The sequence below is a fragment of the Rhinoraja longicauda genome, chromosome 4 (assembly GCF_053455715.1).
Source record: "Rhinoraja longicauda isolate Sanriku21f chromosome 4, sRhiLon1.1, whole genome shotgun sequence".
In the NCBI taxonomy this organism is placed as follows: Eukaryota; Metazoa; Chordata; class Chondrichthyes; order Rajiformes; family Arhynchobatidae; genus Rhinoraja; species Rhinoraja longicauda.
The window spans coordinates 39,397,925-39,412,710 of NC_135956.1; positions in this window are offsets into that span (position 1 = coordinate 39,397,925).

Here is a 14,786-nt window from a genome sequence, read left to right on the forward strand (position 1 = left end):
ATAAATATTCATGGACAATAGTCCCAAGCGCTGAATAAAAGCCTTTTCATTTAAACCCTGGTTTTGAAATCTGGTCTGGTTGAATTTTTTCTGCACTATAAGAGCTCCTGCATCTAAGCCCAGTGTCTAGAACCGTAAGGGGTGAGTGGGTCGAACCACTCACGGGGAACCAGTGTGCACGGCCTCGTCAAGGGATCAGAGCAAGGCACGGGGACCTTAGGTCGGGCGAAAGCTCGGCGCAGAAACCCCTTACAGATAATGGCGACCACGAAGGGACACTGGCAGCAGGATGATAGTGTACCAGAAAAGGATTTTAAAACTAGGGACATAATGGACGAGCGCATTGCGGACTATGTGTTTAGTAAGGTGAATATCACCAAATAATGGATGTGTGCGTTATTAAATGACAAGCGCCCACTGGATGCAGCGATCCGGTGGACGGCCAGCTCAGCCCATAGAAATCTGTAGAGAAGGCGGTCTGGCTGACCTGCTATAAAAAGCAGGTTCAGCTTTTGGACCGTGTGGTTGTGGCACAGGCAGCCCAGATCAGGGACCTTCAGGAGGAGGTAGAGGAGAAGGCTGCGGGTGGGAACCAGTTGATTGAGGCTCTGGACTCTTTAAACAAGGAGTGCCGGGTCGTGACCAACCGCCACGAAGCCAGGGTAGAGCTGATGGAGTGTCAGATCACTGAGGCTATGCTCAGTGAGGGCAAGCTCAGGGAGCAGTGCGCTTCCCTGAGCCACCAGCTGGAGACCCAGGAAGAGAAACTTAAGGGAGTTAGGGCAGCCTACAAAATGGTTTTGGAGGACAGGTCGGAAGGGGCCGACCACGGGGCCTGCCTGCAGGAGATAGAGGGTCTGCGGGGTGCTTTAAATAAAGCAAGCGGGCTGGTCTGTTTGATGAACCCCCCGCGGGCCAGTCACTAACGGGTGCGAAGGTCCCGGTTCCGATCCCTAGAAAGACCATGGTGGCTTCAGCCCCCAGACTCCACAATTCCCCAGGCTACGAGGCATCCTGGAAAAGGGGTAGTGTAGGGGAAAGAGAGAGAGAGGAGCTCCCGGTAGAATACTCGGCACCGGCACCCATGTGCCCGGTCCTGGAAACCAGACGGGGACCCCCCCTGGAGAATGGGGACACAGGACCCATTCAGAGCGAGATCATGGTGCCCCACAACTCCCAGCATTTAAGAGCTATGATCGGGCATGTAACAAAATTGTCCGGATCAGGGGACCCCTCAATACATTTCAGGGAGATCGAGCAAACTGCCGCAATCAACGGTTGCGACGAGGGAGAACGGGCAAAATTGTTGCTGTTCTCCCTGGACAGCTCGATCCTCCAATGCCTCTCAGATGAGAGTAAAAGAGGGATCAGGACCTACGATCTCCTGCGGGACGAGGTCCTGGAAGTCTTGGGGGTGGGGGATGAGGGTCCTTTTGCCCGATTAGGGAAGACCCTCCAGATGGAGGGAGAACCCCCAAGGGTTTTTGCAGCGCGACTGTGGACAGTATATCAGAGCAGTTGCCCGCACGTCCCCGCGCGGGATGACCTGGTCGGGAATGGGAGAGCCCAGTGGCTCCGTTGCTTGGTGTCAAACAGCCTGGCAGCCGTCAGGGAACAGGCGAAAGCCTGGTTTGATCCCACAAATAGCACGGAGGAGGCGGTTTTGGACCATCTCACGGTAGGGTATAGAAACACCCGGAGTACGTCTACCCGACTCGAAAAAGGGAAGGTGTACGTAGCGGAGGCTACTGCACTGGCCCAAAAGGAGTGGCGACAGGAGGGTAACCCTACCACACAGTCAAAGTGTTTCAGGTGCGGTAAGGTGGGACACTGGCAGAAGGATTGCAGGGCCCACACCAAGGAAGAAAGGGTTGGCACCACCCTGCGCGCCGAGGTCCCAGTTAAGCCCGAGATCATCGAAACGATGATCGAGGTGATGCATTCCCTCATGGCCGCCCAGGGGAAGGTGGCAGTCGCTACCGGCTCCCCGGGTGCGAGGGGGGCACTGGACATTCCCCAATGACATCAGCCCACGCAGCCTGCCTATCTGTGTCCTCTCCGCTACGATGCGTGGAAGAGACCGCTTGTGGAGATGGTAGTGGAGAGGCAAAGGGGCAGTTACCTGTTGGACACGGGGGCTTCATGCACCGTGGTCCACACAGAGGAACCCTTTGACTCTCCCCTGTCCACGGGGGTCCCTTTCGCACTGGCGAGGTTCACAGGGAAGGAACAGGCTGGCGCGCGTTCACAGCCAAGGATGAGGCAGGTCACGCAGACAGGCAAGGTTGCCTGCGTGAGGGGGGAGGACATTCTCCAGGAATGGAGGGTCTCCCGTTTTGGGTGGGATTCAGGTGAGGAAGAGCCTGATCAGCTCGACCAGGGGCTGGATCCCATTACAGAGGAAGAGGAGTCGGAGGGGGACGACAGTAACGTCCCCGACTCAAGCACCAGGAAGGCGGGGGTAGCGAGCGAAGGCTCACCACCTGTAGATACAGGTAGAGTGAGGCCGGATGCCGCGGGTATACCCAGCACCAAGGGGGCAGAGCTGGATGAGGCGGGGCCAGGGTCGGCAGCTGCGGGGGGTACCCGAGCTGCGGCACGGCAGGAACCGGTCCTCAGCCAGGCTGTCCAGGGGGCAGTGTCTAAGGTGATCCTCCATAGGTCCAGCAGGAAACCCCAACTTAGGAAGTTTTGGCCAGAGGTCAATCACGCCCCGAGGTACGGGAGCCAAGTAGGAAGGAGGGAGCTTACGTCCCGGAGGGGACCTAGCCCCCGCCAGGCAGCGACAGGCTGCGGAGGATCAAAGGTGGGAGACAGCGTGGTGCAGCCGCAGGAGACGAACTGCTGCAGCCCTGACAGGGATTAGCTGAGCCGCCCGGGGAAGGCGGCACTGTATTATATTTTAGATAATATAAATAAGGATAGGTATTTTAGATAAGGATAAGCTATTTAAGATATTTTAGGTAATATAGATAAGGATAGGTATTTTAGATAAGGATAGCTATTTTAGATAAGGATAAGCTATTTAAGATAAGTTTTGTGGGGATAGTTAGCGTTTAAATAAAGTTGATGCGTCCAGGATGTGTGGGTGTGGGGTGCAGGCTGGGGGTCAAGAGACCCGCCCGCAGAGGCGTTTAACAAAGCCAAGCGCTCCCCAAGAGGCTGGCAATACCATTCTTCTTTATCTGTTTTCTGGAGTGGAAGGAGGCACTCGTATGGTGGATCTTTGCCACGGCGATCGGATGTGGGTGGACCTATCGGGGCCACACCAAGGACATCATCGTCTACGGCTACTCCGGGGACACGGCTCCCATCACGACCGATGGGACTGGAAGGAGAGAAGCGGAGGAGACCGCAGTTTACTTCCATGAAGGCCGGTGGCCGGGGTGGCTGGGATCGAACTCTTCAGAGTATTCCAGCGCCCCAGGTTTTGCTTATCGGGACGCTTCATTATTGTGCCCGAGAGTCAAGATCATCGCCCAAAAGATCAGCGCCACCGTTGGCAAAAGGATCTGCCTGGTATGCACAGGGAAGGTCCCCGCGAGCAGGCGGTGGTGGCTGAGGAAAACGAGCAGGACAATGGCCAACTCCACTGTTGAGTGGGAGAGACTTAACAACGACACTCACAGGACTATTTCTGGGACTAAAGAACAGTTGAGTGTGTGTTGGGACAAATGGTGGGAACCAGATGAGGGGATTTATATGTGTATGTGGGGTTTGAGGTATCGTTGCCCCACGGGCAACAGCATATTTTTCCAGAGACAGTGGCAGGATGACGGTAAGGGGATGAGGTGGGATGTTAGCTCGCGGGCTTGTGGGGTCCCCCTTTCCCCGATCCCGGTAAATGCCACTGAACTCATCACACGACCACGCATAACACCCCCCACAGTTCCACTGGCAGTAGCACAGGAGGGTGAGTGCCCAAAAACCACTAAGGGAAAAATGTAAAAGAGGGCAGCACCTCAATAACCGAGTACATCAAGGGGAATGGAGAGACCGTTACGTGCGGGTGGGCGAGCAGGACCCAGCCGCAAGCTGCTAGGAGGACGTGCCCCCCCCCGCACCGAGTAGACTGTGTTTTATATTGTCCCCTTTTAAAATTTGTATAAACTAGGTTTTTGTATTCGAATTTGTATCAAGAGTGATTGTGAAGGAATGTAAAAAAATGTATCGTTTTACTGTTGTATTGTTTTCATGTCCTACATTACAGCTGACACCAGTAGGAGGATGGCGGAGGCATCGGCCCGGGACAAGGTGTAGGTGTATATGTCTGACATGAAAATGTACATACTTGTAATATAGTTTTGCCCGGGACACGGACAGTAAAGGTCAGCCTAAGATGGGGACTGTACGTTCGCAATGAAACACTAGTTTAGTTAAAACCTCAGGGGTCTGGATATGGAGAATCGGGAAAACATTGCTCAACCACATTATTTAATTGATTCGATAAGCTGGGGTTATGCAAATCAACAGGAGGGACTGTAAGATTTGAGAAGTTTTCCCTCATTTGGAAAGCGACACCAAACCAAAGAGCTGCAGTTTGGACATTTTAAACAAGAGACTGGGGCTGATAGCGGAGAAAGGCTGCGGTCAGATTAACAAAGGATGTCACAATCCGTGGGTCCTAAAATGGCCGCAGGACCTCGTGACCAGCCACAAAAGGTAAAAACCTTACATCCCAGTCTCTAGGTTTTCTGCAAAGCCATGGCCAGAACAAAGGATGGGTATTGGCCATGCAGAAACCTACGAAACCAGGTCGGAGTCCAGACACTGGGGCGCTGACATCAGCATACTCACAATGCCCCAAGCCGACCTAAACAGTTCATCTCAGTGAGGGGGCACAATAGCCCATAGAAAACTACCTGGTAGGTGATGGGAAACCAGTTAACACCCATCACCTCACAATGAAATCCCAATTTACACCGTCTGGCCATCCCTGGTATCCCCGAACATAAGCGCAGATCAGAAGAAAACCTCATACATATCTTTTTGAACAAAGAGATTCCAAGATCTGGCGGGAGATAGGACGGGTCAGAAACAGTATAACTGGCCACTACTTTTGGGTGAAGAAGTTAAGTCAACTCGAGAAGAAAACCTGCAGGGAACGCAAGCAGGCAAGTTAAGACGGACACAGTCAAGAAGCGCAGAGAAAACCGGGTTCGAAGTCAACTCGAGAAGAAAACCTGCAGGGAACGCAAGCAGGCAAGTCAAGAAGACGGACACAGTCAAGAAGCGCAGAGAAAACCGGGTTCGAAGTCAACTGAAGTCAAGAAGAAAGTCGGAAACAAGAACGGATGCAAGAGAGAGGAACAGGCACGCAACTCGAGAAGAAATACTGCAAAACGAACAGCCAGTAACCCCAGTAATAGCCCCATGGTGAGCATGCACTCCAAATCCTACATATCCTGGACATAGTTTAGTGTAGAGGGGAGGGTGGTTGTGAATAAACGTTGGGTGTGTATTAAAATATGTGTTGGTCAAGGTTGCGATGCGTCGTACGTTCCCCATCTTACAGTCGTGTATGTGTCTTGCAGAACTGTGTTTAAGAATTCATAAGTAAAAGGGTATTCGTGTATATGTTTTGTGGAACTGTGTGTTTCAAGAATTCAACGAAGAAGGTATTCGGATATATGTCTCGTGGAACTGTGTGTTTTTAAGTTTTCAGCGAAAAGGGTATTCGGGTATATGTCTTGTGAACTGTGCGTTTTGTGATTAATAAATCAAAGGTATTCATGTATTCGGTATGTGTATTATAGATATGTCTTATAGAACTGTATAAATATTCATGGACAATAGTCCCAAGCGCTGAATAAAAGCCTTTTCATTTAAACCCTGGTTTTGAAATCTGGTCTGGTTGAATTTTTTCTGCACTATAAGAGCTCCTGCATCTAAGCCCAGTGTCTAGAACCGTAAGGGGTGAGTGGGTCGAACCACTCACGGGGAACCAGTGTGCACGGCTGGTCAAGGGATCAGAGCAAGGCACGGGGACCTTAGGTCGGGCGAAAGCTCGGCGCAGGTCGGGCGAAAGCTCGGCGCAGAAACCCCTTACACCATGCAAGTCTTAAACAATAAGAGCAAACCAAAGAGTAAATCAGTGGTATAAGAAAATAACTGCAGATGCTGGTACAAATCGATTTATTCACAAAATGCTGGAGTAACTCAGCAGGTCAGGCAGCATCTCGGGAGAGAAGGAATGGGTGACGTTTCGGGTCGAGACCCTTCTTCAGACGTCTGAAGAAGGGTCTCGACCCGAAACGTCACCCATTCCTTCTCTCCCGAGATGCTGCCTGACCTGCTGAGTTACTCCAGCATTTTGTGAGTAAATCAGTGGGTCAGGCAGCATTGCTGGAAGAAAAAAAGACACAAAGTGGTGGAGTAACCCAGCGGGTCAGGCAGGAAAACATGGATAGGTGACACTTTAGGTCGGGGCCCTTCTTCAGACTGCTTACAGTAGGGGAAAAGAGGTGGGGTGGAACAAAGCCTGGTAATTTATATGTAGATACAGATGAAGAGTGGATTTGATAGGCAAATGGGTGGACAAAGGCTAGAAATGAAAAGGAGACAAAAGGGTGTTAGATAAGGAGAGACGAGAAGTTAAATGGTAGGCCAGAGGGAGGGATATAGGTGGAAGAGATGGGTGGGTTACGGAGGAAGGGAGTGGGGTGGTGAGAAAAATGGGTACTCATTGGAATGGGGGGGAGGGTCTCGAAAGAGAGAGAGGAATAAAGGAGGGTGTTATCTAAAATTGAAGAGTGCAATGTTCATACAATTGGGTTGAACTGGAGATGTTCCTCCAATTTGTGTGTGGCCCCTTTCTGGCAATGCAGGAGGCCCAGGACAGAAAGGTTATTCTGGGAATGGGAATGGGGAGGTAAAATGGTTAGCAACCAAGAAATCCAGCAGGCCTTGGCAGACAGAGAGCAAGTGTTCAGCAAAATGGTCTACGCTTGGTCTCACCAATGTAAAGGAGGCGATATTGGGAGTAATAAATGCAGTTGATGAGGTTAGAGGAGGTGTATGTGAACCTCTTTCTTCTTGGAAGGGCTGCTGGGGTCCCTGGATTGAAGTGAGGGAGGAGATGTAGAGATACCTACCTCCTCTTGATCCACAATCAATGTTATGTGGAGAGATAGATTTTCTGCATCTGCAATTTTCTTTATTGATTATCATCATTATTATTAGGATCAGTTTTTTTAACCAGAAACTGACGTGTACCAGTACTAGAAATAATGTTGATACTTGAGCAAGCCACAGGCTGGTAGTTCGAATGGCTCAATGAATGTCCCCCCAAAGTCACTCTACTGCATTCAGAGCATGTCAGCTAGAGTTCAATGTTCTTACTATCTGGAGGAATACAGACCTAACAACACTGTTAAAATTAAATATTATCTCGAACAAAGCAACATACATCACTGGATAACATGCAACAGAAAAAATCTTTTCACTGTATCTTGGTACACTTGACAATAATGAACTAAACTAAACTAAAATCTACCTAATCTCTAAAATGTAAGCAGCAATGCCCCAATCCACAACTTTCGGCATCAGGACAAAAGCAAGACCCACAGCTGGATGATCACCTTCAAACAGCAAACCATTTTGAATTGGTATACACTCTTCATGGTGTCTTGAGTCAACTTCTTTTAATTCCCTATCAATTAACTTTCATAGAGTCATAGAGTCCTACAGCACAGAAAGAGGCCCTTCGGCCCATCGTGTCCGTGCCGCCCGTTACCAAACACAGTCTAATTTTAATCCCATTTTCCCGCATTTGGACCGTAGCCCTGAATGTTGTAGCATTTCAAGTGCCCATCCAAATGCCTCTTAAACGTTGTGAGTGTTCCCGCCTCCACCACCACCCCAGGCAGTGAGTTCCAGACTCCAACCACCCTCTGGGTGAAAAAGTTCTTTCTCACATCCCCCCGAAACCTCCCTCCCCTTACCCTGTATCTATGTCCCCTCGTTGTTGAACCTTCCACCAGTGGAAGAAGTTCCCCGCCATCTACCTTATCCATGCCCCTCATGATCTTGTACACCTCGATCATGTCCCCTCTCAGCCTTCTCTGCTCCAGGGAAAACAACCCCAGTCTGCCCAGTCTCTCCTCATAGCCGAGGCCCTTCATCCCTGGCAGCATCCTGGTGAATCTCCTCTGCACCCTCTCCAAAGCTATCACATCCTTTCTATAATGTGGTGACCAGAACTGTACACAATACTCCAGCTGTGGCCTCACCAGTGTTCTGTACAATTCCATCATTACCCCCCTACTTTTATATTCGATGCCCCGGCTAATGAAGGCCAGTAACCTATATGCCTTTTTAACCACACTGTCCACCTGTCCTGCTGCCTTCAAGGACTTGTGTACCTGTACTCCAAGGTCCCTCTGTACCCCTGTCTTTCCTAGGGTCCTTCCATTCATGGTGTAATTGCTGCACAAGTTTCCTTAACCTAACTGGAACAATTCAAATCAGGTTCTCAAGGGCAGGTGGAAAATAAATGAATAAACACAGGTTTCACATTCCATAAATAACCGTTCACTAATTCTAAAAAAGAAAGATGACCAAGGTTTTTTAGATTTATTGGTCTGATGAATGGAGTCAGCGCAGATACAAAGGCACCAGGACTTTTGAAAACAATTAGCGGAGAAAGTACACTGAAAAATAACGCATTATTCTTTAAACTTCATGGGGCTCATTTATCAAGACATTCTTCTTGAAATACATATGGTGCCTCATCCGCATAAAATAAAAAAAGAAGATACGGAGATCTTGCCACTATTAATTGCTATAGGTCTTTTTCACATTAACACTACTTTGTATTGCGGCTGAACTCTAATTGCTCAATTTAATGAACTATTAATGGAGTTACAGATGGCTTTATCATATGAGGAGAATTTTCATTTCCTAATGTCAGAGTATAAATACGATTGCTTCACTAACTTGATTCCTGGTCTGTTGGGCAGCCTTAGCGCCCTCTGATAAAAAATGTCAACAATGTTCTTGAACTGCATGAGATGTAAAATCTCTTAAAGAGCTTTTCTTTCTCCCTTGGTTTCCTGTGCAATGCAGTTGTGTGTTGTGCACTATCTCTGTTCCTCAATTCCATACCTTTTTTGTCAATACATATTCACTTAAGCATTCCACTCTTCTTTCTTGCTTTAACTTGTTCCTGGCTTCCACCTTTTATTTGTTTATTTTGACTTTACTGATATTTAAATCCTTTTCCGTATCTAACAATGTACCAAACTAGATTTAGCTGGTTATTATAAACTAAACGCTTAACAATGAAAATAATAAAAATAATAAAAATAGTAAAATCTTTTAAAAAACGAGCAGCTCAGACAGCACTTATGTAAAGTGAAACAGAGTTAATGTTTCAATTCAAGGGCCTATCATCAAAACTAAAAGATCTTCTATTAAAGACCCGCATCTACTCTTTGTTCAGCTGAAGTGTCTTTGATCTCATATGTTAATTTTGTTTCTCCCTCCAAAGCTTCTGTCTAGTCTGCTCAGTGCTTCCAGCATTTTCTATACTTTCGTAATAAAATCATTCAGTTTCTTTCAGTGGAAGTAAGCACATACTGTATAATGTACAACTCCCTGCATCTCTTAGCCTTCCTTTCCTTCTGAATTTCAAAAGTTTATCATTCTGGATACATATGATCCATAGTCTACTTGATAATTAGCATGGTTTGTCCTTGAGTTATAGTCATAAGGTCATATAGAGTCATACACCACAGGTATAGGTCCTGTGGCCCACCAAGGTGACGTTTCAACACTTCTTCAAATTTGGTTCCAACATGAAATGTTGCCTATTTATTCCCTCCCGAGATGCTGCTTGACCTGCTAAGTTACTCCTGTACTTTGTGTTTTGGTAAATTAATTGAATGATCAGCATTTCATTAAGATATGGAAAGGTGAGTGAGAGGAGAACTGGGGGGAGTTGCAGGCATGCAACAATATGTCACAGGACAATAAGTCAGGTAGTGGAACTAATGCAAATGTTCTGAGGACCATAATAGAGTTGTATGGCCTCCTTCTGATTCATAAGAAAGATAATCATGTGAATAAATGCAGCATAAACTGGAACACAATACAGAAACAAAGAAATCTCAGTTACAGCACAGGTCCCGAACCATGGAGCAAGAGGCAGTATAAAGAAAACAAAACAGTCCTTTATTTACATTTTCTAGTCTAATCTTTTTTAGCCTTATTTAGAGTTACAGCATGGAAACAGGCCCTTCGGCCCACCGAGTATGTGCTGACCAGTCATCACCCGTACACTAGCAGTATCCTACACACCAGGGATAATTTACAATTTTTACTGAAGCCAATTAACCTACAAACGTGGACATCTTTGGAGCGTGGGAGGAAACTGGAACACCCGGAAAAAAACCCACGCGATCACATGGCGAACGTACAAACTCCATACAGACAATACCCGTCGTCAGGATCGAACCCAGGTCTCTGGCGCTGTAAAGCAATAACTTTACCACTGCGCTGCTGTGTCCCCTTGAAGTAAACAGCATAAAAAGTGACCAGATCATTGCAATACTTTTCATTGCTCAGAGCTTTAATCCCTGGTCACCTTCCCTGCAATATGCTACCTGTTGCAACTTGTTTCATAGATAACATCACAGACAGACCGAGCTTCTTTTTGTTGTTGTCAAAGTCACCACAAAACCTTTCCAATCTGGTGACACAAGAACTGCAGATGCTGAAATCTTACATAAAACCCAAAGTACTGGAGTAACCCAGCAGGTTAGGCAGCATCTGTAGAAGGAATAGACATGCATCTTTTTGGGCTGGGACCCTTCTTTCAAACCAATGTCTAATTTAAGTGTTATGGCAGTGCAATAATAAACATGAGCCATTTACATCCAAAAATATTTCTATCCACCTGGAATATAGCGATGAACATTCTCTCGCTCAATTTTTCAGGTGCTATCGCGACAAACAAGTAAGTAAATGGTCCTTGACACTCCCCTGAAGTAATTTATATGTTGATTGTACTTGGAAGGAAAGCAGTTACTGTGGGATTTCTATGCAAAGATGTTCCATCAAACATTTTGGGATTGTTATAGGATTATCACAGAAAGTAATTGAAAATCTATTCAATCTGTATTTGTGACAAATGCAGAATCTTTGACCAAGCAAATTTTAGTATTGTGTAAGGCTGTGATAACTAACATTTAAGATTGATATAACTCATTTTCACAAAGTCAAAATGCTTATTACAAACCGGTTCAGAATCCAATCAGTGTTAGTTTTGTTTCTTTAGCATTCCTTCAAGTTTTCTTTGTGAATATATTACCTAATCTTAGAGTGGCTGAAAAAACAATTTGCTGCTTTTTTTATGTCAGAAATCTTCTGTTTTAATATTCAAATGAAATAAGAAAATAAAATCCTTTCCTGTTAACACAATGACTCAGATATTTCTGCTGAAGAATCCTTATGCAGTGCAAAAGAAAAGGAAGATATTCTGAGTGTGGTGGCATATGCCATTAGTTTCACGTGCAAAGTTCTGCTGTCACCTTGGCTGAAAGTAGATCAACATCATTGCTCTGCTACAAGTGAAATTATGTGTGTTGAAGGTTTTCTTGCACTTAAGTTGTTTTTCCAGTCATTGTTGCTTATACAAAATCATGTTCCCAGTGGTTGGTTAATGTGGGTGGTAGAGTTATTGCCATACAGATATTGCAATGCCGGAGAGCCGGGTTCGATCCCAACAACGGTTGCAGTCTGTGTGGAGTTTGTATGTTCTCCCTGTGGTCGCGTGGGTTTTCTCCGAGAACTCCGATTTTCTCCCACATTCTAAAGACGTACAGGTTTGTAGGTTAATCGGCTTGGAATAAGAGTAAATATTGTCCCTAGAGTGTGTAGGGTAGTGCTAATGTGCGGGGATCGCTGGTCGGGGAGGATTCGGTGGGCCTAAGGGCCTGATTCCGCCCTGTCTCTTTAAACTTAACTAAAAATAAACATAATTTATTTCTCCATGATTATGTTTAAAACTTCCATTTGTTTGAATGATTCTATTGGAAAGAAACCCCATCAATGACTGTACTTCCTCAGACATTTGAGGAGATTTGGTATGTCGATGAATCTCTCTTGAACTTCTGCAGGTGTACTGTAAAGAGCATATTGACTGGTTGCACCATGGGGTGGTTGGGAAAACATGGATGCCCAGGAACGAAGGAGAATACAGAGTGGTAGACACGCCATCAGGTCCATCATAGGTACTGATTTCCCTTTCATCAAAGAGGAGGAGGTGCATCAAGAAGGCAGCTAGTATCAGCAAAGATCTAGCCTAGCATTTCACCACTCCCATTAGGAAAAGGGTATCTCACTCCTACCATCATGAAGAAGCTATGAATCTGAAAAGTGTGATCATCAGATTCAAGAATATCTTCTTCCTAACAACAATCAGGGTCTTAAATTCCACACAATACTAACTTTACTATGAATAATGGGCTGGCTTTGGTTACATTAAGGTTTTAGGGTTTTTTTGTACGAGTATTGGGGTTATTAACTTTTTTTTTGTTTTTTTTGTTATCTATTATCAATGTGTATTATGATCACAAGCCTGCAATGTTGCTGCAAGGAACAATTTCATTGTTTTGTTGTTGGTACATATAACTTTTAAACATTTCACTTGACTCCTGACTTTTCAAATAATAAATAACTAGAATCTTTCTGTATCTGAATACTGCATCTTTAATATTGCATTTTAATACTGTTATGCTATTAACCAAGAACCCTGTCAATATCTCCAGAAATTAAATTACTTCATCTCTGCACCCTTACAGTGCTCTGTCTCATTAAGGCTATTAGCAAATTTGCAGATGATACATTAGCAAATTTGCAGATGATACATTAGCAAATTTGCAGATGATACATTAGCAGATTTGCAGATGATACAAACATTAGCAAATTTGCAGATGATACAAAGCTGGGTAGTAGTGTGAGCTGTGAGGAAGATGCTATGAGGTTGCAGGGTGACTTGGACAGGTTGTGTGAGTGGGCAGATCCATGGCAGATGCAGTTTAATGTGGATAAGTGTGAGGTTATCCATTTTGGTGGTAAGAATAAGAAGGCAGATTATTATCTGAATGGTATCAAGTTAGGAAAAGGGGACGTACAACGAGATCTGGGTGTCCTAGTGTATCAGTCACTGAAAGGAAGCATGCAGGTACAGCAGGCAGTGAAGAAAGCCAATGGAATGTTGGCCTTCATAACAAGAGGAGTTGAGTATAGGAGCAAAGAGGTCCTTCTGCAGTTGTATAAGGCCCTAGTGAGACCGCACCTGGAGTACTGTGTGCAGTTTTGGTCTCCAAATTTGAGGAAGGATATTCTTGCTATTGAGGGCGTGCAGCATAGGTTTACTAGGTTAATTCCCAGAATGGCGGGACTGTCATATGTTGAAAGACTGGAGTGGCTAGGCTTGTATACATTGGCATTTAGAAGGATGAGAGGGGATCTTATCGAAACATATAAGATTATTAAGTGGTGGAACACGTTAGAGGCAGGAAACATGTTCCCAATGTTGGGGGAGTCCAGAACCAGGGGCCACAGTTTAAGAATAAGGGGTAGGCCATTTAGAACGGAGATGAGGAAAAACTTTTTCAGTCAGAGAGTTGTAAATCTGTGGAATTCTCTGCCTCGGAAGGCAGTGGAGGCCAATTCTCTAAATGCATTAAAGAGAGAGCTAGATAGAGCTCTTAAGGATAGCGGAGTCAGGGGGTATGGGGAGAAGGCAGGAACGGGGTACTGATTGAGAATGATCAGCCATGATCACAGTGAATGGTGGTGCTGGTTTGAAATGTCGAATGGCCTACTCCTGCACCTATTGTCTATTGTCTATTAAAACACCAAATATTAATGAGAATCGGCATCCTGGTCAGTACAGACAACATGGGCCAAAGGGCCTGTTCCTCAATGATACTGCTATGCCAATACTGCCATGCCACTCAATACCAAACCATATGTTCTATGTTGTATGAAATGTAATTGGAAAATGTTTTTGTTAAAATTAATTTATTGTGTTTATTAAAATTAATGCTATGAATATGATGCATGTGTAGATCCTTAAAATATGTGAAACATCAGTTTGATTTGTGGCTTCTTCATTCATATCTGTAAATTTACAAGTTAAACAGTTATTAGCTTATTTTGATAATGAAATCTGCTAAATTATTGTTAATTGCTTACAATCATAACTATAGTAACAGTAGCTAGTGATCTGAATTCATAAGTCAAAGTGGTAACAAGAACAAACATCTTCATTATAGAAAGGGCAGCCCAGCTGAAAGTAATCAAGGATGAAAATGTGTTTAAAGTAAAAATCTATCATCACTTTACCTTTTAAACCTGGGCCCATGTGTCAGATACACCACTATGTATAGGAAGGAACGGCAGATGCTGATTTACATCACTATGTTTGCTTAAGTATATCATGCCACCTCGAATGTTTGAGGCAGCAACAGATCGGTACATAATTTAGTGACATTAGAGATAAGCATTATCAATGCAGCATTCTTGGTATTGTTGTCAATGAGAACACCTCTTGTACATCTTGGACTTATTTTGCTAATTGTATATTTATGCACTAATTTGTTTTCTATTTTTGCACTTTCTTTTCACCGTCTTGTAGAATGTAGGTGTCATGTATGTATAACTAGATGGGTGTGCACACGTTGGGTTCACATCTCTGCTGCGGGCGGTCCAGTGGGCGCAGCAACTCCCATTGGCTGGAAACCTTTCCAGCGGGCCCAGCAAACCTACCAAACCTG